Source organism: Ixodes scapularis, unplaced genomic scaffold (genome assembly GCF_016920785.2).
Source record: "Ixodes scapularis isolate PalLabHiFi unplaced genomic scaffold, ASM1692078v2 PGA_scaffold6__148_contigs__length_123643588, whole genome shotgun sequence".
NCBI lineage: Eukaryota > Metazoa > Arthropoda > Arachnida > Ixodida > Ixodidae > Ixodes > Ixodes scapularis.
Window position 1 is genome coordinate 23,178,006 of NW_024609881.1, and position 23,911 is coordinate 23,201,916.

A 23,911-nucleotide genomic window follows, 5' to 3' on the forward strand; every position below is an offset into this window, starting at 1 on the left:
TGTTGGAAAAGGCTGGTAAGGCACTGATGCATGGCAGTTAATTTCGGACTGCTGACAAGGCAGACAAGCCCAAGCCCAATCTCTTACATCTTTGTTGATGTCTGGCCACACAAAACGTTAAGTGAGGCACCGGTGAGTTGTTCGCACTCTGATGTGTGCCATGGAGTGCAAGGAGTCAAAGGCTCCTTACACTCCATGGCACACACAAATCAAAGGCCAACAGCAATATCCGAGGCATCTGCCCCGACGATGACAGGAAGATTACGGCTACGACAGATAAAGAAAGTTGCATCGGCGAGATCTTTTTTGAAGCATTTGATCTGATCGGACGGATATGTAAATACTTGTAGATAAATTTAGGTTGTGTCATTAGAGACCCGGATGTGATCAAAAGGGGCTGTCGTTCTTAGGTTGTCTCCAGCCCGACCTTGTGCGTGTTCTTCCTTTTCTATGTGCCGGCTGCTACATATGTACAAACGTAAATGGTACTTCAAAGGTGTTGGAGAAACTCGTGAACTGATTCTTTTACATACTAGGGCCACATATGTCACACATTAATATATGAATTGCTCTTGATCATATTTGCCCATTGTTTATATATTACTGGAAACACGGACTTCGGCATCTAGCGATATTATGTTATGTTTAAAAAGGGCAATGCAAACATCTTCATTCTTGTCTAATTACTGTGGAGCTTGTAACAAGGTCACACTGCCACAAACAAACAGATTGAACTGCGAGTTTTACAGCAGTACAACCCATCTTTTCATGTAACCTACCCCAATGTATATGGGCTTAGCATGCACAAAGCAATAGTGATAAACATCAATTTCGACATGCAGCCCAGGTATCGTAATAGCTACCACCTGAGCAGTGTCCAGCGAAACAGATGTCATGCGCTGCAGATTCAATTTAATTTATTATAAATACTGCAGACTCATGTTAGAGTCAAAGCAGGAGTAAACATCTGGGATCATTTAAGTAGACAATTGTGATCATTTGAGTTAGGAAAGGCACAATGAATGTCCTATGCTGCTTGATTACCAGTGAATGCTTGAGTTACAAGAGGTGGTGACCGGAACTGAGAGGATCTAGTATTGTTTTCCAGTGTTTATCCAGATCATAAATTTATTTTGTGACAGAAACCTCTACCAATATTCTGAAACTTACCATTTAGCGGTAACGAGGATACCTGAAACCTGTTGTGGTTTCGGAAGGAAACTCCTCCCTTATCCTGCCAACCAAACATGCCGGCAGGATCATCCTGTTCCCCCTACCAAGCCGCCGCCACAACCAGCGAACAAAAGTCCTGTAGGCCGTGTACCGGTACCGTCTGCATTAAAAGGAGGTCACATAACAGAAATTGAGCAATGATGCTTTCAGATACATTTCAATCATTTGATACAGAAGGCACCCTCAAGGAAGATTATCAATGAAGAAAAAGTCCTGAAATAAACATTTGAATTGCCGTGGCTAATACATTTTCAATGTACTCTGCGACGGATGTCAAACCGAAATTCGGATCCCACAAAACGGAACATTTGACGCAAAACTCAAAATATCACTCGTATGTACATGATACTTCAAAACTTCAAATGCACGGTCGAGTTTACTTGAAAAGAGGATAAAAAGGGTGCAATTGAATGAGGCATGCGACGTCGTGGTCCTTGTTTCCTCACTTTTCCTGAGAATGGGCAGCATATGTGGCAAGGACGTGAAGCAAAGACCGCGACGTCACACACCTAATTCGATCGGACTTCAAAAGTAGTCGTCTGTTCCGAGATATCGCTGTATGATTAGTGCCCTGTTTTCTGAAAGCTAAATTTCAGTTCAGCATACCTACAGCAGAGCATTGTAACAAGCTTGAGTGCTCAGTAGCACGTTAGTAAGGGTGTATACTTGAGATTACTATTTCCAACCATTGTGCAAGGTGAATGTCCAATAACTCTGTCAGATGCACTTGTTGTGAGTCACTCTAAATGTGAGCATATGGTGGTGCATGAAGCATATTGTGAGTTGTCTGGGCACTGAAGCTCTCACATCTTAGATTTGAGCCAAGATTTAAAAAAAATTAAAACATTTCATTTTTGAGATGCTGTTACACAGCATTTGCCACTGAAGACAAATACGCTGAAGGACAATTACCAAACGATCTTGCAGGGCTGTACATGCAAGACATTACTATGGCATATAGCCTAGCGCTAGCACCAAATTCCATTTCAGAATTACCCATGAATGACGATTTATTAGGTGCAGAGACGCATTTTATATAACCACACTCCTCAAGTTCGAGGCCCGCACCTTTCCTGCAAATGCTCGAATAATGCAGTGCCAAAAGAAAACCATAACAGCACTCCTCTCACCTGTGGATGTCCTCATGCATGGGATGTCCGTGACCCCTGAGCTCGAAATAGAGCAGGCGGAGCACCGGAATGCTCAAGCAGAGCATACTGAATTCTGGGTGCTCTGTGATGCATCCAGCTGGCTGAACGCGGGTCAATGCGGAATCCATTTCACGGCAGCATACGCACTCTGCCTCCGTGCCGTTATCTAACACAACGCAGTGGTTGCAGCTGCACCTGGATGGTGAGATTAGTGCGTCGTTGAGACGTATGTACGATGTAGTCATAACATTTATGAGAGGGAACACCCAATCGCGTGCCGCTCGGTACAGGCAGCGCGGTCTAGTGAGTGTTTATAACGATATCAAGGCGTTCCAGACGCGTGCATGATACCGCTATCAGCGCTGGCTAGACTTCTCGGCACGCGCTTGGGTGTTTCCTCTTATAGATCTTATGACTGTACCTATGTGAGTTCACCGAAGGAAGCAAAGAGTAGTTTCTTGAAATGATACAACCATGAAAACAATTCGGGAAAGTATATACTGCTTGAGTATACAGTGGATAACTAACTTCATTTCGTCACTCATGCAGGTGCTATAGGTACCACGAAAGTTGCCATTGCTCAGGTAATTTTACGCCACCGAGCTTGTACCATTATCTGCTCTGCAGAATCATGTCACCCGCGAGCCATTATTAAAACATTCCATGACAAAGAGGACCAACTGAAGGCTGATTGACACAACAACTTATTTAATTACGTTAGCTACGGGAGCTACAACCGCGGGTTCCCACAAAATCCATGCTTCCCATTCAGCCAGGCAACCAATTCAAGGTGTAGCTTGACAAGCGAACACGAAGAACGAACATTGCTTTGACTCTAGAGCACTAAGCACTATATAGCTCCTTCGGAGCAGAGTTAGGGGTAGGTGTGCCGAGCGCTCGGCGGTCTCGGGAGGTTCGGCGCGCCGCCGCTTCATGACAAAGAAAATGGCGCTGCGGTCGAGGTCCCGGCGCCCGGCGGCCCGGCAGTCCTCCGTCCGTCTCCTCTGCACCTGCGCCTGCGCTCCTTCGCGTTCATAGCGGTATGGCGTCCTCCATGGCGTGAGGCGTTTCATTTGTGCTTGTCGGCGTCATTTACGGTGCTCTCCCGCTTTTAAATGAAGGTTCGGAAGGACACTAGCTGCTTCGCGCCTCTCTGCAAGTCAGGCTATAAATCAACGAGGCAAGGACCTAAGGTGTCGGTTGTTTTCTGTCCCCAAGGACCAGGATCTCTTTCGGAAATGGGAGCTTGCGCTTCGGCGCGATGACAAAAAACTTCAGCCTCACTCCATGGTTTGCGAGCGCCACTTCGAGGAACAGTTCGTCGTGCGGCACTTCACCCATGTGATCAATGGAGAGATAGTCAAGCTTGCAAGAGACTGCCCGTGCTTGACCAATAACGCTGTTCCGTCAATCCTGCCGAACGCCCCCAAGTACCTCTCGACGAGTCTCCCTACCAAAAGAAAGAGCCGAAATTCCGCAGGTACTCGCTTGTCGAAGTGCGCCAAGGCTGCTGACAGATCGCAGCGTGCAGGTACGTCACCGCCTAGTTCGTCGTTCGAGTGCGGCTCTGCTCTTGAGGAAACTTTGGCGTCTTCCAGTGGAGAGCCGGATAATTCATTGGTCGCAAGCTTGAAGCAGTGCACCTTGCCAAGCACCCTGTGGGCATTGCACGCCGTGGGAGACTCGCGAGCGACTGTTGCCTTCTGTCTGTGCAAGAGACGGCCCGGGCATCTCGCTGAACAAAGTCGTTGTGTTTGACGTGTGCGGCCCTGTTATCCATGCCGGTGTTTCCGTCCAAGGAACTGTTGTGCAGCGGTCCACACTGCACACTGTTGCTGAGGCCAGCTCCACCCTCAGGGAAGCAGATATGTTGACCCTCTGCAAAGGAATTGAAGTTGAACAGAGGTACCAGTTGCTCCTTTTCAAGATGAAGCACAAGACCCATGGCAGTAGCCATTTTAGTGCAAAATGTGCTGGCGTCAGTCGATCAACGCTGAAGTCTTGCTTACATTGTCGCTATGCGAGGAAGCTGCTTCTGAACCAGCTCTCTTATCAACGAAGAAGGGTCAATCGCCCCACCACCACTAAGCACTCCTACAGAATCAAGCTCAAGACAGCAAGACTTAAAAGGTGTCAGCAAAGGCTGGTGAAGCTTGAAGTTGAAATGAAGAGGATGAGGGTGAAGAACTCGGAAGTTGAGGCATCTGCATTAGAGGCCAAAGTCAAGAATCTCTCGCCCAAGCAACAACTGCAGGTGATGGCATGCCTCGCTGCTTCAAAACGAAAAAGCTCCAAAGGTTTCAAATACCAGAGCGAGTGGGTTCTTGAGTGCCTGATTATCCGAATGAAAAGCAAGAAACTGTATGAACACATACGCAAAGAAAAAGTCATTCCTCTCCCAGGTCGCACCTGCCTCCAGAGGTACATTCGCTCATTTCGAAGTGGGTTTGGATTCAGCAAGACTGTCTTCTCAGCCATACGTGAAAAATGCAAGGGAATGGAGGTCTAACAAAGGCATGGTGGCATCCTGATTGATGAAATAAAGCTGTCGGAGAACTTGGCAGTTGACCACAATGGAAAGGTGGCAGGCTTTGTTGACTTGGGTGACTTCACATCAAACGACATGAGCTCTGTGCCAGCGGATCATGGCCTTGTCATCTTGTTTCAGCCCTTAAAAGGGAAATGGCACCAGGGCCGGTTTGCTCATCTTGCGGCTGCGGACGCGGCCGCGGCCAGGAGGGATTTTTACGTCACGTGACCAGCTCCATGGGGACAAGGAAGTACCTAGCGTCCCTGCCTAATGGCGGAGAGATCCGCACCGCTTCAAGCACAAAAGCCTAATTTCGCTCGCAGAAACTGATTGGAGGGACTTTCAACAGGAATCTAATTGACCGCCCCTTTATACTGTAGGAGCGGCAGGTAAAGTTACGGCCAGGGAGGGCAAATAGAAGCCAAAATAAAGAAAAAACCACACGAGATAAAAGCGGTAGCAGTATTTTTATATACCTCCGCCGGCGCCGCGCCTCGTGCCTTCTGTTGTGGTCGAGAGGTTAAAGCGCCGGTACTTGTCGTCGCGGCGTGAAAATTCCGGGTTCAAATCGCGCTGGGGACTTCCTTTTTTTTGTTTTGTATTTTGTGCGTGTCTTAGTTTTGAACTGTGATCCTTTTTTGGAAATCATCCACCTCTACTACTGCGCCTTACACGCTTTTACTGTTAGTCCCACCTGTTCAATCGAAACACCGGGAAGTAGAAGAAAAAGATCAACGCAAGTTAACGTGCTAATGCAATCATTTCGTAATGTTCATTAAAAGGAAACCAAGCTAACAGCATCAGTATGGCTTTCACACAAGCGGAGCCGAAACAAGCATCCTTTCCCCAGCGCTAACAATTTTATCTGTTTTCAAAAAACGCTCTTGCTGCGATTCCTTTCAATAACAAGAGACGCCTATTTAGGACTAATAAAAACTGCAGTTGTAGCAATTAAAAAATAATAAAATAAAACAAGCAAAAAAAAAAAGACTAGCAGCTGTGGATACATTGATTGAGCGAAATCCTACAGGCAAGGCAGCAGGTCAAACGTCTGAGAAAGTAGTAAAACTGAACTAGAAGAGATCATACTTTTACTTGCATGGAATGAGATAAAAAGTATATTTATACTCTTTACATTTTGTTGTGACAATCGTTTTGTAATATTAACACATTACTTGTTGAATTTTAGTTAGATTAGCAGACGATCACGACCAAATGCAAAAATGAATCAGGCATCGACCATCGCAAACCCTCTCTCTAATGCAAACACCTAAAATGACTTTGGATCAAGAAATGGAATTAATTATAATTTGGATCAAGAAATGGAATTAATTATAATTTGGATCAAGAAATGGAATTAATTCTAATTAATTCCATTTCTTGATCCAAAGTCAGTTTAGGTGTTTGCATTAGAGAGAGGGTTTGCGATGGTCGATGCCTGATTCATTTTTGTATTTGGTCGTGATCGTCTGCTATTCTACTAAAATTCAACAAGTAATGTGTTAATATTACAAAACGATTCTCACAACAAAATGTAAAGAGTATAAATATACTTTTTATCTCATTCCATGCAAGTAAAAGTATGATCTCTTTTAGTTCAGTTTTACTACTTTCTCAGACGTTTGACCTGCTGCCTTGCCTGTAGGATTTCGCTCAATCAATGTATCCACAGCTGCTAGTCTTTTTTTTTTTTTGCTTGTTTTATTTTATTATTTTTTAATTGCTACAACTGCAGTTTTTATTAGTCCTAAATAGGCGTCTCTTGTTATTGAAAGGAATCGCAGCAAGAGCGTTTTTTGAAAACAGATAAAATTGTTAACGCTGGGGAAAGGATGCTTGTTTCGGCTCCGCTTGTGTGAAAGCCATACTGATGCTGTTAGCTTGGTTTCCTTTTAATGAACATTACGAAATGATTGCATTAACACGTTAACTTGCGTTGATCTTTTTTTTCTTCTTCCCGGTGTTTCGATTGAACAGGTGGGACTAACAGTAAAAGCGTGTAAGGCGCAGTAGTGGAGGTGGATGATTTCCAAAAAAGGATCGCAGTTCAAAAGTAAGACACGCGCAAAATACAAAACAAAAAAAAAAGGAAGTCCCCAGCGCGATTTGAACCCGGAATTTTCACGCCGCGACGACAAGTACCGGCGCTTTAACCTCTCGACCACAACAGAATTTTTTTTTTCTTTATTACATGGAAGAAGAAACGATAGGCTCACAACGTGGTCGTTCAGGTTCAACTCTACACAATCATGGTAGACACGTTAAAACTCTTTGATGTTCTGGAGACTGTTAAACAGAGGCAGCCAGTCTGGAACTACTGTTTGAATATCATACACGCTTTTGACGCGGATTACAAGCTCAATGAAATGTAGGCGTACAGTTTTAGGGTGCAAATTCTCATTCCTTATGTCGAGGCGGGACTTCCACATGCTATACAATGCTAGGAGCATTACAGTGTCATACGGGAAGTTATCTCTAGATGATACAGGTAGGAAACGAATTGAATAGGGTGTAATATCAATATCCTTTTTTAGAGTGCGCTGAGAACATCCCAGAAAAAAATGGCATCCCAACAGTGAATAAAAATATGTTCAATTGTTTCAGGTGTTTTACATAATGTACAGTGTGTTGACCACGGGACGAATATTCCTTTTTCTCGTTGCCACACTTTGGTGGGTAACACTGAACAATGTAATTTGAAAAAGAATGTTTTCGCCGAAGGGGGGATACACATCTTCTTTACCCGGCGCAGTATATCGTGTTGGGACGCGTCGCTGAACACTGAGCGGTAAATTGGAATTGGAAATAGGATATTCACAAGATCTCTAGTCAACGTTTTACGTGAAACGGACATTAAATATTCTTTTGAAAACCTTACTGATAAAAACTGAAAAGCATCAACTACTTCTCTAAGATACCCTACTAACACACAGGTTTGGTCTGCCACGGAGGATACGATAAAGTCAGGTAGGTAATATGCGAGTCTGTTCTGAATGACTTCACGAAGGAAAGGGTGCTCCTGGTCTCTTAGGAAAAGAAAACGTGAAACCAACTGACGTATAAATGAATGGGGAAGGCCGAGTCCACCGTCTGATACACGACGGAACAGATTGTCGCGACGCATGGGTTCCCAAGTGGACTTCCATACTAAAACGGCAAAAACCCTGTGCAATTTTTGAATACTTGTCCGTGTACAGGGCAGTACCTGCAAGACATACCATACTTTAGCCACCAAAAATAAATTACAGATGGTCGAAAGTGCAAACACTGACAAATTTTTTTGTGACCAGTTATTGGCTCGTCGTTTCAATTCAGTCGCAGCTCCGGACCAGTAGGACGTGCTGTTTCGGTAGTGCTTCAATGGCACTCCTAGGTAGTTACATGGCGTGCAGCTCCAATCTATGCTTTCGTATTGCTTGGGCGTCGTCGCCCATGCTCCATGCCAGAAACCTAGACACTTGTCTAGATTTACCGAGGCTCCAGTGGCCTCACAAAAGCTGCGAGTGAGATCCATGGCATTGGTAACGCTTTTCTTGTCTTTACAAAAATATGCGACATCGTCGGCATATGCTAGGACTTTAATTTCAGTGTTGCTCAAAGTAAAGCCTTGTATTTTTTTACTTCTTATTATGCTTTGGCACAACGGTTCAAGATAAAGAGTGAAAAGTAATGGAGATAACGGACAGCCCTGTCGAACTGAAGAACAAATTGGGATGCTTCCTGTAACTTTGTTATTTATGATTAAGCGTGTACAACAGTTTGTGTGTGACATTTTAACGCCATGGAGTATAATATCACCAACGCCAATGTGCGACAAAATCATAAAAAGAACATTATGACTTACACGGTCGAATGCCTTTGCGAGATCAACTTGAAGCATCGCTACCTGAGAACTGCTGTTGGTAACACACTCTAATACGCTCCTCGCAATATGAATATTTGTCTGAATGGACCTTCCACGAATCCCACACGTCTGGTGATCCCCTACTAAATCGCAAATGACGCGCTGCAATCTACTAGTCAGTATTTTTGCAAATATTTTATAGTCCACGTTGCATAATGTGATTGGTCGATAGCCAGTCACTTGTGAAAGTTTGTTTTTGTCATCTGTCTTTGGAATAAGAATAGTGTGTGTATGCAGAAAGGAGGACGGTAGACTTTTGTTTTTGTATGCCTCTTGAAAAATCTCCTGCAAGATGGGGCATAAGGTGTTTTTGCGAAGTTTATAAAATTCTGAAGTAATACCATCCGGTCCTGGGGTTTTGTTTGTTGGAAGTGGATCCACAGCGTTTTCTACCTCAGCTAAACTGATCGATTCTTCCAATTCTTTTGTTTGATCTTTTTCTAACTGGGGAAGCAACGTTACAAGTTCCTTTAGGTGATCTTTATCTGTGGCGGCAATCTTTGTGCCGAATATTTTTTTGTAATGTTCAAAGAAGACTTCGGCTATAGCGTCGCTATCTCTAATAATCATGTTGTTTTGCTTTATCTCTTGAATTTATTTAGTCATCGCATACCTTTTCTCCTCCCCCATAACCTTTTTTGTCGGCTGTTCTCCCAAAAAATATTTTACAGCACGAGAACGTATAACAGCGCCTTGATAACGCTCTTGATAAAATTTATCGAGCTCAGCTTTTATGCGGATAATATCTTCCAAACCCTGTCCAGAGTTTTGACATTCAAGTTGAACTAAGGCTCGCAAATTACTTATCAACGTCCTCTCGGTCTCAGACTTTTGGAATTTTATAACACTAGCTCTCTCAATTGCAGTTTGTTTTAACTCTTGTTTAAAAAGCTCCCATTTAACAGATATATGTTCAGTTGTTTCCCTATTTGCTCAAAAAGATCGGTTACAGTTGCGACAAAGTTTTCATCTTTTAACAGTTGGTTATTAAGTTTCCATAGTTTCCAGTTTATACTCTTTTTTCTTCGTTTCCTTCCAATTGTTATTGATACCATGCAATGGTCTGTGAAAAAAACTGGATCTACGGCATAACCGTTTAAATTGTCAGTAAGGTCTACTGAGCAGTAAATTCTATCAAGTCTTGCGTGTGATGTGTTTTGAAAATGGGTATATGGTAAGTGTTTTTCCTTTAGCTGAAAATATGCAACATCAAAAATATTCGACTCGTCCACAATGTCCTGTAGCAGTCGTTCACTTTTGTCAATTCGAAATTTATATGGTGCTCTGTCTGCTCCGTTGCAAACGCAGTTAAAGTCTCCAAGCAGAACTACCATTCTATCGCAAAGTAAATAAGGTCGCAGTTGATTAAAAAAGTTACTCTGGCATTCACCTCATTCGGCGCATAAACGCATAACACTCTCTACATTATGTCGGAAACTCGGAAGTCGCACATAATGAAGCGCCCGCAAAGGTCTGTCGTGATTACTAAATCAGACAAATGAAAAGACTTTCTAATAAACAATAAACATCCTGCGGAAAGACCTACAGCATGGCTAACGCATACCTCGTAGTCAGACAGGAAATATTGTATGGCCTGTTCTACCTGTTCTACCGTTGACAGTTTTGTTTCCTGTACGGCTAGAAAGTCTACCTCTTTGTCTTCAAGTAAACGTTTCAAATGATATTGCTTCTTTCGGGAGTTAAATCCTCTTACATTTAGGGTAACAATACGAAGGCTATCAGTTAAAGGTAATGAAAGAGGAGAGGAATGAGGATGTGGTAGAGGGGAGGGAGGAGGAAGGGCGAGGGGAGGGGGTAGGGTGGGGTTTGTTCATGTATACTCTAGTGTGCAGGGGAGGGTTTTCGCTTACTCGCGATGGTGTCAGGCGGGTGTTTTTTCCTCTTGGTGTCACTACTGTCCTTGCACGTGCTAGGGCTCAAGTCCATTGCTGACGGGTCACTTTTGTTGTCGAACGTTGCAAGTCCGTCTGCAGGCACCGCTGACTGTTTCGGTACTTCCGTTTCCGGCGTTGAAGAGATGTCATTGATCGGTTCTTCCTGGGGAGCTGCTTTCACGGCTTCTGTCGGTGCTGTGTCTTGGAGTATCTCCGAAGCTTCCTTTTCATCTTGTGTTTTGCTCTCACCGGAACTCTGAGGCAGTGTCTCTCTGGGCTGCGCTTGAGTGGAGAGAACATCTCCGCTAGCGTCCACGACCTCGGAGATATCCATCAAAAGTTCCGGGTTTGCGTCAGGGTCGTTGCCAGAGCCTCGTAGTACGGTTGCATAACTTGAAAAGCACTCGTCACTTTCATGCCCAAATCTATTACAACGAGCGCATTTCGGTGTACGGCACTGTCGTCGAATATGACCAACCTTCTTACAACGTAGGCACAAGGGCGGTCGTCCTGACATTACCAGAAGAGATTGTATGCCATAAACCTTCAGTAGGTGAGGGACGTCTTCGGACGTCACGGTGTCGTGCAGTGTTAGGCAGACCTCCCTATTCAGCGTCTCCATGTTCTCCATTCCTGGCACGCGCCACTTTTCTCGCGCGATGCTTCGAACCGTGCCGAACGGTGCTAAGGCGTCGACGATTTTTTTATCTTCCAAGTATGACGGCAGCCAGAGTAGCTTGAGCTTCACATCCTTTGAGTTCGGATCGATGATTAAACACTTTTTCCTTTTCACGCTGAGTTCTTTCGCGGTTTTTAACTTTTCTGTGGCTTCTGGACTAGCCAGCGTCGCCATCCACACATGGCTCATCTGAAACTGTCCAAGAGATACCACTTCGTTCAGATCGACGACTCCTCTAAGTCCATCGCGAAAGTCAACTGCACGGTAGGGCCGACCCGTGAGGTCAGCGTGGAGGAAGACCGAGTTTACGCACAAGGCTCCAGGTGGAAAACGTGGAAGTATAATCTTATACTCATCTTGGCCGGTTGCCGGAACAGGAACGTTTCTTGGGGTCACGGGTGCCGCTGCTGTGTTCTCCGAGTACATCTTGTGATTTTCGTTACCAGTATAAGAAGCAGAGGTAGATGGGTTTCCTCGGCCTGAGGCCGATTGTTGATTTTCAACGGAGAACATGAAAGCACGACCGTTCGAAACGGCGTCTTCTTCTTTCTCCTCGACCACAACAGAAGGCGCGAGACGCGGCGCCGGCGGGGGTATATAAAAATACCGCTACCGCTTTTATCTCGTGTGGTATTTTCTTTATTTTGGCTCCTATTTGCCCTCCCTGGCCGTAACTTTACCTGCCGTTCCTACAGTATAAAGGGGCGGTCAATTAGATTCCAGTTGAAAGTCCCTCCAATCAGTTTCTGCGAGCGAAATTAGGCTTTTGTGCTTGAAGCGGTGCGGATCTCTCCGCCATTAGGCAGGGACGCTAGGTACTTCCTTGTCCCCATGGAGCTGGTCACGTGACGTAAAAGTCCCTCCTGGCCGCGGCCGCGTCCGCAGCCGCAAGATGAGCAAACCGGCCCAGGTGCTCGGTGCCTTTGCATCCAGGGGAAATGTCAAGGCCGAGTTGCTTGCACGAATCATCCTTGAAGCTGTCGTAATGGCTGAGAATGCTTGTTTGTTCGTGGACTTTGTAACGACCGACGCTGCAAGCTGGAACCGAAGTATGTGGCGAATTTTTGGGATTTTTGGGACAGCACAACGAGTTGTTTGCAAGACTGCCCATCCCACTGACCCTGCACGCCATCTGCACTTTCTTTCGGACTTTCATCATTTAATCAAAAATGCCCGAAACAACGCTCTGCAACACCCCTTCCAAACACCTGAGGGAAAAGTGTCAGCCCGGCATGTTGAAGCTGCATGGGAATGTGATCAAGTGAGCAACGTCTCGTTGAAGGCCGTGCCACACGTCACCAAAGCGGTTGTGAAGCCTAATGGCTTCGAAAAGATGCGTGTTAATTACGCATTTCGCTTTTTCTCGGACGAAGTTCGACGTGGACTTTTTCTGTACAAAGAAGACATTGAGTGCCAGCATGGGTCTGTTGATCCAACATCTGCCTTCGTGAAGCTGATGCAGGAGCTCATCAGCATCATGACATCAAGGTTTTCTGCTGCTGCTCCGCGCCCCAACAGACTGAAAGCGGAGAAGCTGCCTGTGTTTCTCCTGTATTTGGATGACTGGGAAAGAATTGCAGGTAAAAATGGCTTTTTATCTGCAAGCACAGCTGAAGGGCTTAGGGTGACAATCTCTAGCACTCTTTCTCTGTTAGAGTACCTCACATCGAAGCTGGGCTTCAGGTTCCTAATGACGTCAAGAATGAGCCAGGATAGTTTGGAACAACTCTTCGGGGTCGTGCGACAAATGTCGGGGAGCAACGATCATCCGACGCCCGTGCAGTTCCTGCTATCCCTCAACACCCTGAGTTTTATGAACCTTGCAAAGTCTCCCGACTCTGCAAACGTCTCGTCTGGGCTGCTGAGCAGTCTGCTTTGCATTGACGACTCCAGTGTTCGGGAGAAGACCACGCAGAAAGAAGTAGACCAGCTGCTAGATATAGGAAACTTGGAAGCAGCACATGAAGTGTTGAGTGACTGTGAACTTGATCACGGCTCCCTATTGACAGAAAAGAGCGACTCAAGGCTGATTTTTTATGTTGCTGGGTATGTTGCGAGAAAGTTTGTAACAAAAGGCAAATGTGAAGGATGCCTCAGCCTTCTGTTGATGCCTAAGGGAGCTCCGCATCCAGCTGAAGCATCAGTGACAACTCGCATGTCGATGGGAGGCTTACTGTACCCGTCAAATGATCTCAACAGGCTCGTGTCGTCACTGGAGGACACCTTCACACATTGCTTCAGCCTAAAACAATTGAAGAAAAACAGCCTTGCTGACTTCTCGTCATTCCTGCAGCTGAGGCCTCCTGCCCTCATAGGTTGTGACACTCACAAACGTTCCCTCACAAACCAGGGTGTGAAGTTCTACGCTATCATGCGCCTTCACTTTCTTGTTAAGGGAAGAAACTCGCTTCGTGAAAGCGCAAGGCAAGCAAAATCGCACTTGAAAATGCGGCATGTTTTGTGACTCAAGATATTTCCCATTTGTTAGACACTGAATCGTGCTTTGAGTGTCATGCTGACTGTTGCTGATGAACATTTACTTTAGAAAAACTGGAGGCTACCTGAGCCTCAAATAAACTCATCTACTGCTCCAGCATCTGGAGGTGTTTAACTTGGAGAGACGACAAACACGGACAATCTTTTTTGCTTCATGCCACAAGTATGGCCTTGTTGCTATATCACATAATTAGTGGTACTTTGCTGGTATTTACAGTAGCATCAAAATGAGGGCAGTGGTGCAGGCTAGTTGTTCCCCCCCCCCCTAACTTGTCACCCATCCACCTTCCTACACTTTTGACACCATATTTCATGCCTCAGTCCTCTGCTCAAACTTAAAAAAAAAAAGAAACTTTGTTATCTGTCGGTGAAAAACACTCCTGCAGGAAATCTGAAGTAGGTTTGCGGCAAGAGTTGCAATTGTAATTGAGCTAACTGAATTTCACCTAACTGAATGCCACAAATTGGAAATTGTATCCTTGAGCGAAAAAGCACATTTTTACATCTGGAGGAGGAGAATTTTCAGACCGCGCGAAAACAGCGCATTTGCTCCGTTCCTCGTGCGAGCGACCGGGACCCTCGGGCGTGGCGCCATCGCGCGGCGTCATGAACAGGTGGCATGCGTTTCGTCTTCTCCTCGGCACACCTACCCCCTATTGGCGGCGAGATGTTTTGGTGGCGCCCTCCTATGGTTCCCCCTTCTGACGTCATTACCTTGTGAACAACAAGTTCAATGGTGTTTGTAAATAGCATGGTGGAAGCCTGAAATCATTGCGCTCTCAAAGCAACACTGCCAACACCGTCGAAATTAAAGTTCTTTCATTCCTCTTATTTCCGTCGATGGTATACCCTTTCCGACGTCATAGTCAGCTTTTGGGCCAATCGTGGAAGGCCGACCACAGCGACGCTTTCGGTCGCGCACGTCGCCAATAGGCACCGTAGCAGAGTAGCGCAGAGGAGTAGCGCAATCTAGAACGCCATCTCTCGGCGACTAGCGGCGAACGCCCGGAGGTTCCAACTGCGGTCAGAAATGCATGGAGAACGTGAGAAAATCGTTGTTTATTCAGTTTTGTGGGGATGTACGGAATGGCAATCATTTTTGACATAATAATGAAACATTTTAGAATAATTTTCGATAAGTTTTGTGCCATGCAAGGACGTAACTTTTTTTTTTAAATTGCCTGAGCGGCATCATGCAGCAGACGACACGGCGACGTCACACCATTCACGTGACCCGCTCCGGCCAACCCGAAAAGCCCATCTCCGCTGCGAGCAAAAATCGTCTGCTTCAAACGCCATTGCCTTGGAAATTGCCTTCTCAAAATTTGCACACGCATCCGATATTATTAAAACATTGATAAAGTGTTTAGCGCTTTACTAACTTTACGACAGGCTAGTTTTGAAAAGTGTGAACTCGCCGTTAATTTTTTAATCAGCCGTGTTATGTCGATCTCCATGTATTCTCCCATAGGGCGGGCCGCCTCCTGGAACCCTGAGTACCACGTGACTCGCGCCGAGCCTCTCTGTCGGCCATGTTGTCGGAAAAACACGGGGTTCAAAGGATTGCGCTACTCTGCTCCGTAGGAGCTATATAGTGCTCTATTTGACTCATGGTCGAAACATAACGTGCCGAGGCGAGAAAACGCTGCCATGTCAATGAGGCTTTCAGCATTACAGCTGAAAAACAGAATGCCCGCGGGCTCCGGTTGATTCGGCAACTATGCTTATTATTCAAAGCGATTAGAAGACGATCTAAAGAGGGGACACCCAGCGAAGTTTACATACGAACAGATAAACTACGTCCTTACCATTCTGTGTTACCGTAACAGCGTTGCGGTGGCGTAGGCGAGCTGGGCGGCGACGAATTACTCTCGGTCGGCGGCAATTCTGGGGCGTCCTGGTAAAGAGGCATTCCAGAGTTCCGCGTCCTCAGGAGCATCTCCCGCTCTGTTGGTGTCAGGTCACTAAACGGGAGCCCGAATTCGCGCGCGAGAGCGGCATTGCCGTCCATGTTGGTCCGACGAAACGACCGCGCCATCGCACTGCTATAACCCACCGCGGTAACCAGAGCCTCGATGCCCTAAATGCTACCGGTACCGACAATTCACATGTGACGTCACTCCTTACGTCACCTCCGTTTTTGGAGGCCCAAAAATGAGAACCCAGGTAGTTCAGTTTCGGTTTCTTCAATGCTTTTGTAGGTACAGAAATACGCGTCACAAATGTCTATAAAAAATTGGGCGGTATGCCAGGTCCCCAAGAAGCTAGCCTAAAAACACCATTTTAAAAAAAATAAATAAAATCGTCTTCATTGTCCCTTTAAGATGTTTGCAGGAAAGCATCTATCTCGGAAGCTTTAGAAGGTGAGGTGAAGTGCACGCAAAGGTAGATTAGAGCAGTGTTTTTTTTTTTTTTTTCTTTTTCTACCTCTAGTCAAGCGGAACTGTTGTAAATCATCTTGATATGCTATCTCCCGCCGCCTGAGCCAGGCGTGTGACGTATCAACAACAGCAGCGTTATGTCTTTCCTCGCCCTTTCTCCCTTCCCAACTCCCTCTCTCTTGCTTGCGTTAAATACTCTGTTCACGGACGAATAAACGTTCTTTTCCAGTCCCCCAGCGCTGGTCTCGTCAGTCGTCCACGCACCGTATGTGCGCTTGCTACGTAGCAGTGGCGACGAGGAAGACAGGAACCCATGCACTAAAAGAAGATCACGGCGAGCAAAGCCACGGTACGGCCTTTCAAGAACCTGCAGCAATGACAACGCCAGCCTTGGCTCACCACCATCTTCCCGAGTATGACGGCGAAAGGGACAACTGGAGAGCGTACGTCATCAAGGCAGAAGCTTATTTCGAGGCAACGGGAGTTACCGACACAGCGAGAAAAAGGGCGTTGCTCGTAGCAGCGTTAAACACAAAGACTGTGCAGGTCCTAGCGGGACGAGTCGCTCCGAAGAAACCCAACAGTCTGACCTACGAAGAAGTAGCTGCAACACTGAATGAATATTTCGACCCAAAGCGCCACGAGATCACCGAAAGCTTCCGGTTCTTCAATCGATGTCAGCACGAAGGTAAGCCTTTACAACATTTCCTTGTCGACATCCGACGCATTGCAGACAACTGCAATTTCGGCAGCATGCTGGAACGAATGCTCCGCGACCTAATAGTCTGTGGCGTCACATCAAAGGCCTTGCAAAAACAGCTTTTGGCAAAAGCAAACTTGACTTTGGAAGAGGCCGAAGCGATAGCACTATCAGCCGAAACGGCAGATGACGACGCAAATAAGATATCGGGCGATACAACCACCGTACTGAAGGTTGACGCGCAGCGCGTGTTGACGAACGAGCCGACTCTAAAATGCGGGCGTTGCGGAAGTAAGAAGCACAACAGCCACGCATGCCGCTGGGCCAAGAGCAGGTGCTATCACTGTGGTAGGCCGGGTCATCTTGCGAAAATGTGCTCGAGCGACGCTCCGAGGAAACGCGAAACGGCGTCGACACAAGGCATGCGGGGACGAGCACTGGCGATGGCGGAAGACTGTGCGGAGGGGAACGTAGACGAAGCGATGCACCTCTGGACTTTGACTTCTTCTCGAAAGTGGCAATTAGAGCCCCCAATTCACAGGACATTCACGTGGAGCGGTGTCGACATGCCAATGCTGATAGACACGGGGTCGCCCGTCTGTGTTGTGCCCCGCGAAATTTATGAAAAGAACTGGGAGAGATGGCCGCCATTGCAACCTTCAGGTGTCAAGCTGTCCTGTTATCTTGGCAAGCTCCCCGTCCTAGGACAATTGGACATGAAGGTAGCCTACAAGGATGCCGTAGTAGAGTGCCCCCTAATTGTATTGAATTGCCCCGGTCCTAATCTATGCGGGCGGGATCTACTGTTTCAGCTGAGCAACGCAGGGTCACCTATTCTTCACATGACTGCGGAAGCCGGATCGCCAACGAGTCTCCCGGCCGCGGACGACATCGCCAACGAGTTTCAAGACGTCTTCAGTGCGGAACTCGGCTGCATCAGCGGTCCCCCTGTACACCTTCAACTCAAGGAGGGAGCTACACCAAAGTTCTGTAAGGCACGATCCATCCCTTTTGCTCTCCGTGATAAGGCTTCTCAAGAACTAGACAGACTGGTAGCAATTGGCGTGTTATCACCGGTTGCGCATGCGGAGTGGGCTACGCCCATTGTGCCTGTCTTAAAGAAAGATGGAACAGTTCGGATTTGCGTCGATTTCAAGATCACGTTAAATCCTGTATGCGAACTGGAGCAGTACCCATTGCCGGTGATTGACGACATGTTTGCGTGCCTAAACGGGGGAGAGTACTTCAGTACTCTCGATCTTGGTGACGCGTATAACCAAGTACCGCTTGACGAAGAATCACAGAAGCTATGCGTAATCAACACGCATCGAGGGCTATTTTGCTTCAAGAGGCTGCCTTTTGGCATAGCGTCTGCCCCAGCCATCTTTCAACGTAAAATCGAAACAGTCCTGCAGGGACTACCAGGCGTGCAAGCTTACCTCGATGATGTGCTGGTTGCGGAGCGACAAGGAAGTAACGATACTCTGCGAGCGGTACTGCAGCGTTTCCGCGAGCACGGTGTAAAACTCCGGCGAGACAAATGCAAATTTAGTCAGCCTTCAGTCACATATTTAGGGCACCAAATCGACAAAGACGGCCTACATCCCACTGAGAAACATGTGGAAGCAATCACCCAGGCTCCTAACCCGACAAATGTGCAGGAACTTCGCTCGTTTTTGGGCATGCTGTCGTATTACTCCAAGTTCCTGCCGAATATGTCATCCGTGCTTGCACCCTTGTACCAGTTGCTGGAGAAAAATGCGCGTTGGGTCTGGAGAGAAGCTCAGCAGGCCGCCTTCGCCAACGCAAAGCAGTGCTTACTTGCGGCAGGGGTACTCGTTCACTACGACCCCGCGAAACCATTGAAACTGGAGTGTGATGCTTCTCCGCATGGCATCGGTGCTGTGCTGTTTCATACGGTGGGAAAAGTAAACCGGCCCATTGGCTTCGGTCGCGAACGCTGACCAGTGCCGAGCGGAATTACTCTCAGCTAGAACGTGAGGCCTTGGCTCTGGTTTTTGGGGTGTCGAAATTTCGCGACTATCTCTTAAACAGAGATTTCACCTTGGTCACAGATCATCAGCCGCTCCTGGGCCTGTTGAAAGCGGACAAGCCTACGCCGGCGTTGGCCGCAGCCCGAATACAGCGCTGGGCTCTCTACCTCGGTGGATTTCGCTACAAACTTCAGTATTGGCCCGTAAGCTGCTACTAAACGCCGACCCACTCAGCCGGCTACCGCTGCACACTCCAGAACCACCAGCAAGGAGCGAACCCCCCGAGTATGTTCACGCGCTGGCAAGTTTCGATGATGGCACTGTGTCTGTCGAGGAACTCAAACAGCTAACTGCGCAGGACGTGTTACTAACGAAGGTTGTGTAGTATACGAAGCACGGCTGGCCTACACATGTAAAGGACGCGGGATTGGCGCCATTCTCGGAACGCCGGTTGGAACTATCTGTGGCTCACGGGTTGATATACTGGGGTCATCGAGTTGTTGTTCCCACACAAGCACGAGAACGGGTACTACACATGTTGCATGAAACGCATCAAGGGTCCTCGGCCATGAAGGCGGTTGCCAGATCGGCATTCTAGTGGCCGGGACTAGACCGAGAGATAGAACACCTCTCAGCGTCGTGCCACAATTGCGTTCAAAACCTGCCTATGCCGGCCTCTGCTCAACCCATCAGTTGGCCAGCCGTTAAGGAAAAATGGTCGAGGCTCCACGGCGATTTCGCCGGGCCGGTCGCAGGCAGCATGCTACTGGTAGTCGTGGATGCTGCCACTAAGTGGATTGAAGCCGTGCCCATGAGGCAGGCAAGCACGTCATCTACGATTGCCAGCTTGCGCAGCATTTTTGCCAGATTCGGTGTTCCACGCACAATAGTTACGGACAACGGCACGCAGTTCACTAGCGAAGAATTCGCCATCTTTGCTAAGAACAATAACATCGCACACCTACGTACGGCTGTGTATCACCCACAGTCTAACGGACTTGCTGAACGAGCTGTTCGTACGATTAAGGAAGCGCTAAAGAAGATGAGCGAAGGCACACTTGAAGAGAAGCTAGTCAAAGTTCTTTTCAACTACAGGAGAACGCCGTGCATATGTATTTTATTTGTCCTTTAAGCCTTGGCATTTAGTGATTGTGTGTCCGAGTTGGTCTTTCTGCGCAAATTATGATATATGTATAAAGATTATATTTGTTTCCAATGAGTTTACTGGGTGCCTTTACTCCCGCTAATAATTCCAGCACCTGCTACAAGTCGGTTTTCCCTTAAATTTTGTCAGATTTCCAGCACTCGTCACTGCAACGTGACTCGATCACGTTCCACCAGTTACATAGCACAACACTGCAGCAATGTTTTGTGTTGCTAGGGTTTGTTTTAATGCGTTGAAACGCATCAATTATAAAAAAAGGAAGACAAAATGTTGTTGCAAAACTTCTTCCAGCTGAACTGCGGTCGCTTATTTAGACACAGTTTGATTCTTGCTTACCACTGCTCACGACGTAACTTTTTTTTTTCATTTACTTAATTCAACATGCTGAAAATTTAGACACGATGCAATATTATTATATGGAAAGCCTTTGACCAGCGCGACTGCGTAATATAGAAAGCCAAACTCTCGACCGACGTTTCATTGCCTTGCCTGACCTTAATTTTGCTCTTTTCCGACAGTCGAGCTTGCAAACCCTGCTGGCCGAAATTATTAATACCGCAGCGCTCTTCCTACTTACGCATAACTGAGGTTAAGATTGCGTTGTAACCCAGATACTGCTCCTCATCCGGGGTTCGAGTCCAATCACAGCGGCTCATGGGGTTCTCACCGAGTTGCCGCCGTGCACGCCGATATTTGGCCATTTGGCCGCCGAGCACGTCCGGCGAATCTTCAGCTCCCTTCGGGAAGGCCCATGGGCTTCACCGCACAACACAACATGTACGCCTAGCTGGCGCCGCCATGCGGGAACCACACGCACTTTTTGCCGGCCGCCTTTGCATTGCCGGAGCCACGAGCTGAAGGGCATTGTACACTTATCTAGGAGGCTCTGGCCAACGTTACTAAAACACTCAGTTGGGAAACTCGCCGTCGAAACCTGGGCCACTGGCGTTCACCGAGACCGAGCTAAATGCGACAACAGCGCCACTCTTTATCATTTGTCTGTACTGTGGTCACCTTGACCTTTTTGAAAGCCTGTCTTAGAGCGCAGCTCTTAGGGGCCCGTTCCCGGCTTGAGCGGCGTCGGCGTCGCCGTCGGCGTAACCAAGGGCATCCCAAGGTCACGTGGCCCCCAAGGTCACCCCAAGGTCAGGTGACACCCAAAGTCACGTGACCCCCCTGAAGTCACGTGACCCCCCGAGGTCACGTGACCCCCCCGAAGTCACGTGACACCCCCAGGTCACGTGACCACCCCCAGGGTCACGTGACCCCCGCCGAGGTCACGTGACCAACCCGATGACGTCATCAGTGATGATGACGATGCGGATGCCGGTGAGGTCATCAGTGACGTCACTGATGACGTCATCAGTGATGATGACGATGACGATGCGGATGCCGGTGACGTCATCAGTGACGATGACGTCATCGGGGAGGTCACGTGACCTCGGCGCGGGTCACGTGACCTGGGGGTGTCACGTGACTTCGGGGGCATCCGCATCGTCATCGTCATCATCACAGATGACGTCATCAGTGACATCACTGATGACGTCATCAGTGATTATGACAATGACGATGCGGATGCCGGTGAGGTCATCAGTGACGTCACATGACGTCATCAGTGATGATGACGATGACGATGCGGATGCCGGTGACGTCATCAGTGACGATGACGTCATCAGGCAGGTCACGTGACCTCGGCGGGGGTCACGTGACCTGGGGGTGTCACGTGACTTCGGGAGGCATCCGCATCGTCATCATCACAGATGACGTCATCAGTGACGTCACTGATGACGTCACCGACATCCGCATCGTCATCGTCATCATCGCTGATGACGTCATCGGAGTCCGCATCGTCATCGTCACTGATGACGTCATCAGTGACGTCACTGATGACATCATCGGCATGGTCACGTGACTCCCCAAGGTCACGTGACCCCCCCCAGGTCACTTCACCCCTCAGTACCCTTCCCTCCTCCTCCTCAAGAGCTGCGCTCTAATTCGTTGTTACAGGGAGTGGTAAACGGCTTTCACTTTTAGAGCGCAGCTCTTAGGGGCCCGTTCCCGGCTTGAGCGGCGTCAGCGTAACCAAGGTCATCCCAAGGTCACGTGACCCCCTGAAGGTCACGTGAGCTTGGGGGTCATCGTGGGATCACGTGACCCCCAAGGTCACGTGACCCCTCGAGGTCACGTGACCCCTCCCAAGGTCATCTCAAGGTCACGTGACCCCGATGACCCCACGTGACCCTTTGAAGGTCACGTGACTTCCAAGTCACGTGACCCTTCTGAGGTCACGTGGTCTCCTCCTGAAGGTCACGTGACCCCCGAGGTCACGTGACCCCCAAGGTCACGTGACCCCTCTCAAGGTGACGTGACCCCAAGGTGACCCCCACGTGACCCCCCCGGTCACGTGACCCCCGAGGTCACGTGACCCCTCCAGGTCACGTGACCCCCTGAGATCACGTGGGGGTCACCTTGTGGGTCACGTGACCTTGAGGTGACCCCCATGTGACACCCAAGGTCACGTGACCCCCAGGTCACGCCTCTCCGAGGTCACGTGACCCCCCTCCCCGAAGTCACGTGACACCCCCCCCCCCCCGAGGTCACGTGACCCCCCCGGAGCATATTAAAGAATGGGGGGAGGAGGAGGAGGAGGGGTATACCCTCCCCTCAGTACCCTTCACTCCTCCTCCTCAAGAGCTGCGCTCCAATTCGGCGTTACAGGGATTTGTAAATGGCTTTCACTTTTTTAGAGCGCAGCTCTTAGGGGCTCGTTTCCGGCTTGAGCGGCGTCGCCGTCGGCGTCGCCGTTGGCGTCGGCGTGGGCGTAACCGCGCGGTGCATCATGGGAAATGTCCCATACTGCACCGCGCGAGCCCCCCACCGGGGTCACGTGACCTCGTGGGGGGGCACGTGACCCCCTCGAGGTCACGTGACCCCGGTGCATCATGGGAAATGTCCCATAATGCACCGCGCGAGCCCCCCACCGGGGTCACGTGTCCTCGTGGGGGGCACGTGACCCCCCCCGAGGTAACGTGACCCCCCGAAGTCACGTGACTCCCCTGAGGTCACGTGACCCCCGCCGATGTCGCGTGACCCCCCAATGACGTCATCGTCACTGATGACGTCACCGGCATCTACATCGTCATCGTCATCATCACTGATGACGTCATCATCAGTGATGACGTCACCGACATCCACATCGTCATCGTCATCATCACTGATGACGTCACCGGCATCCACATCGTCATCGTCATCATCACTGATGACGTCACCGGCATCCGCATCGTCATCGTCATCATCACTGATGACGTTCGCGACATCCGCATCGTCATCGTCATCATCACTGATGACGTCATCAGTGACGTCACTGATGTCGTCACCGGCATCCACATCGTCATCGTCATCGTCACTGATGACGTCACCAGCATCCGCATCGTCATCGTCATCATCACTGATGACGTCACCGGCATCCGCATCGTCATCGTCATCATCACTGATGACGTTACCGATATCCGCATCGTCATCGTAATCATCACTGATGACGTCATCAGTGACGTCACTGATGTCGTCACCGGCATCCACATCGTCATCGCCATCATCACTGGTGAAGTCATCAGTGACGTCACTAATGACGTCATCGGTACCCGCATCGTCATCGTCACTGATGACGTCATCAGTGACGTCAGTGATGACATCATCGGCATTTGGGGGTCACGTGACCCCCAAGGTCACGTGACCCCCCAAGGTCACGTGACCCCCCTGGTTAGTTGAACGCCCCCCCAGTGC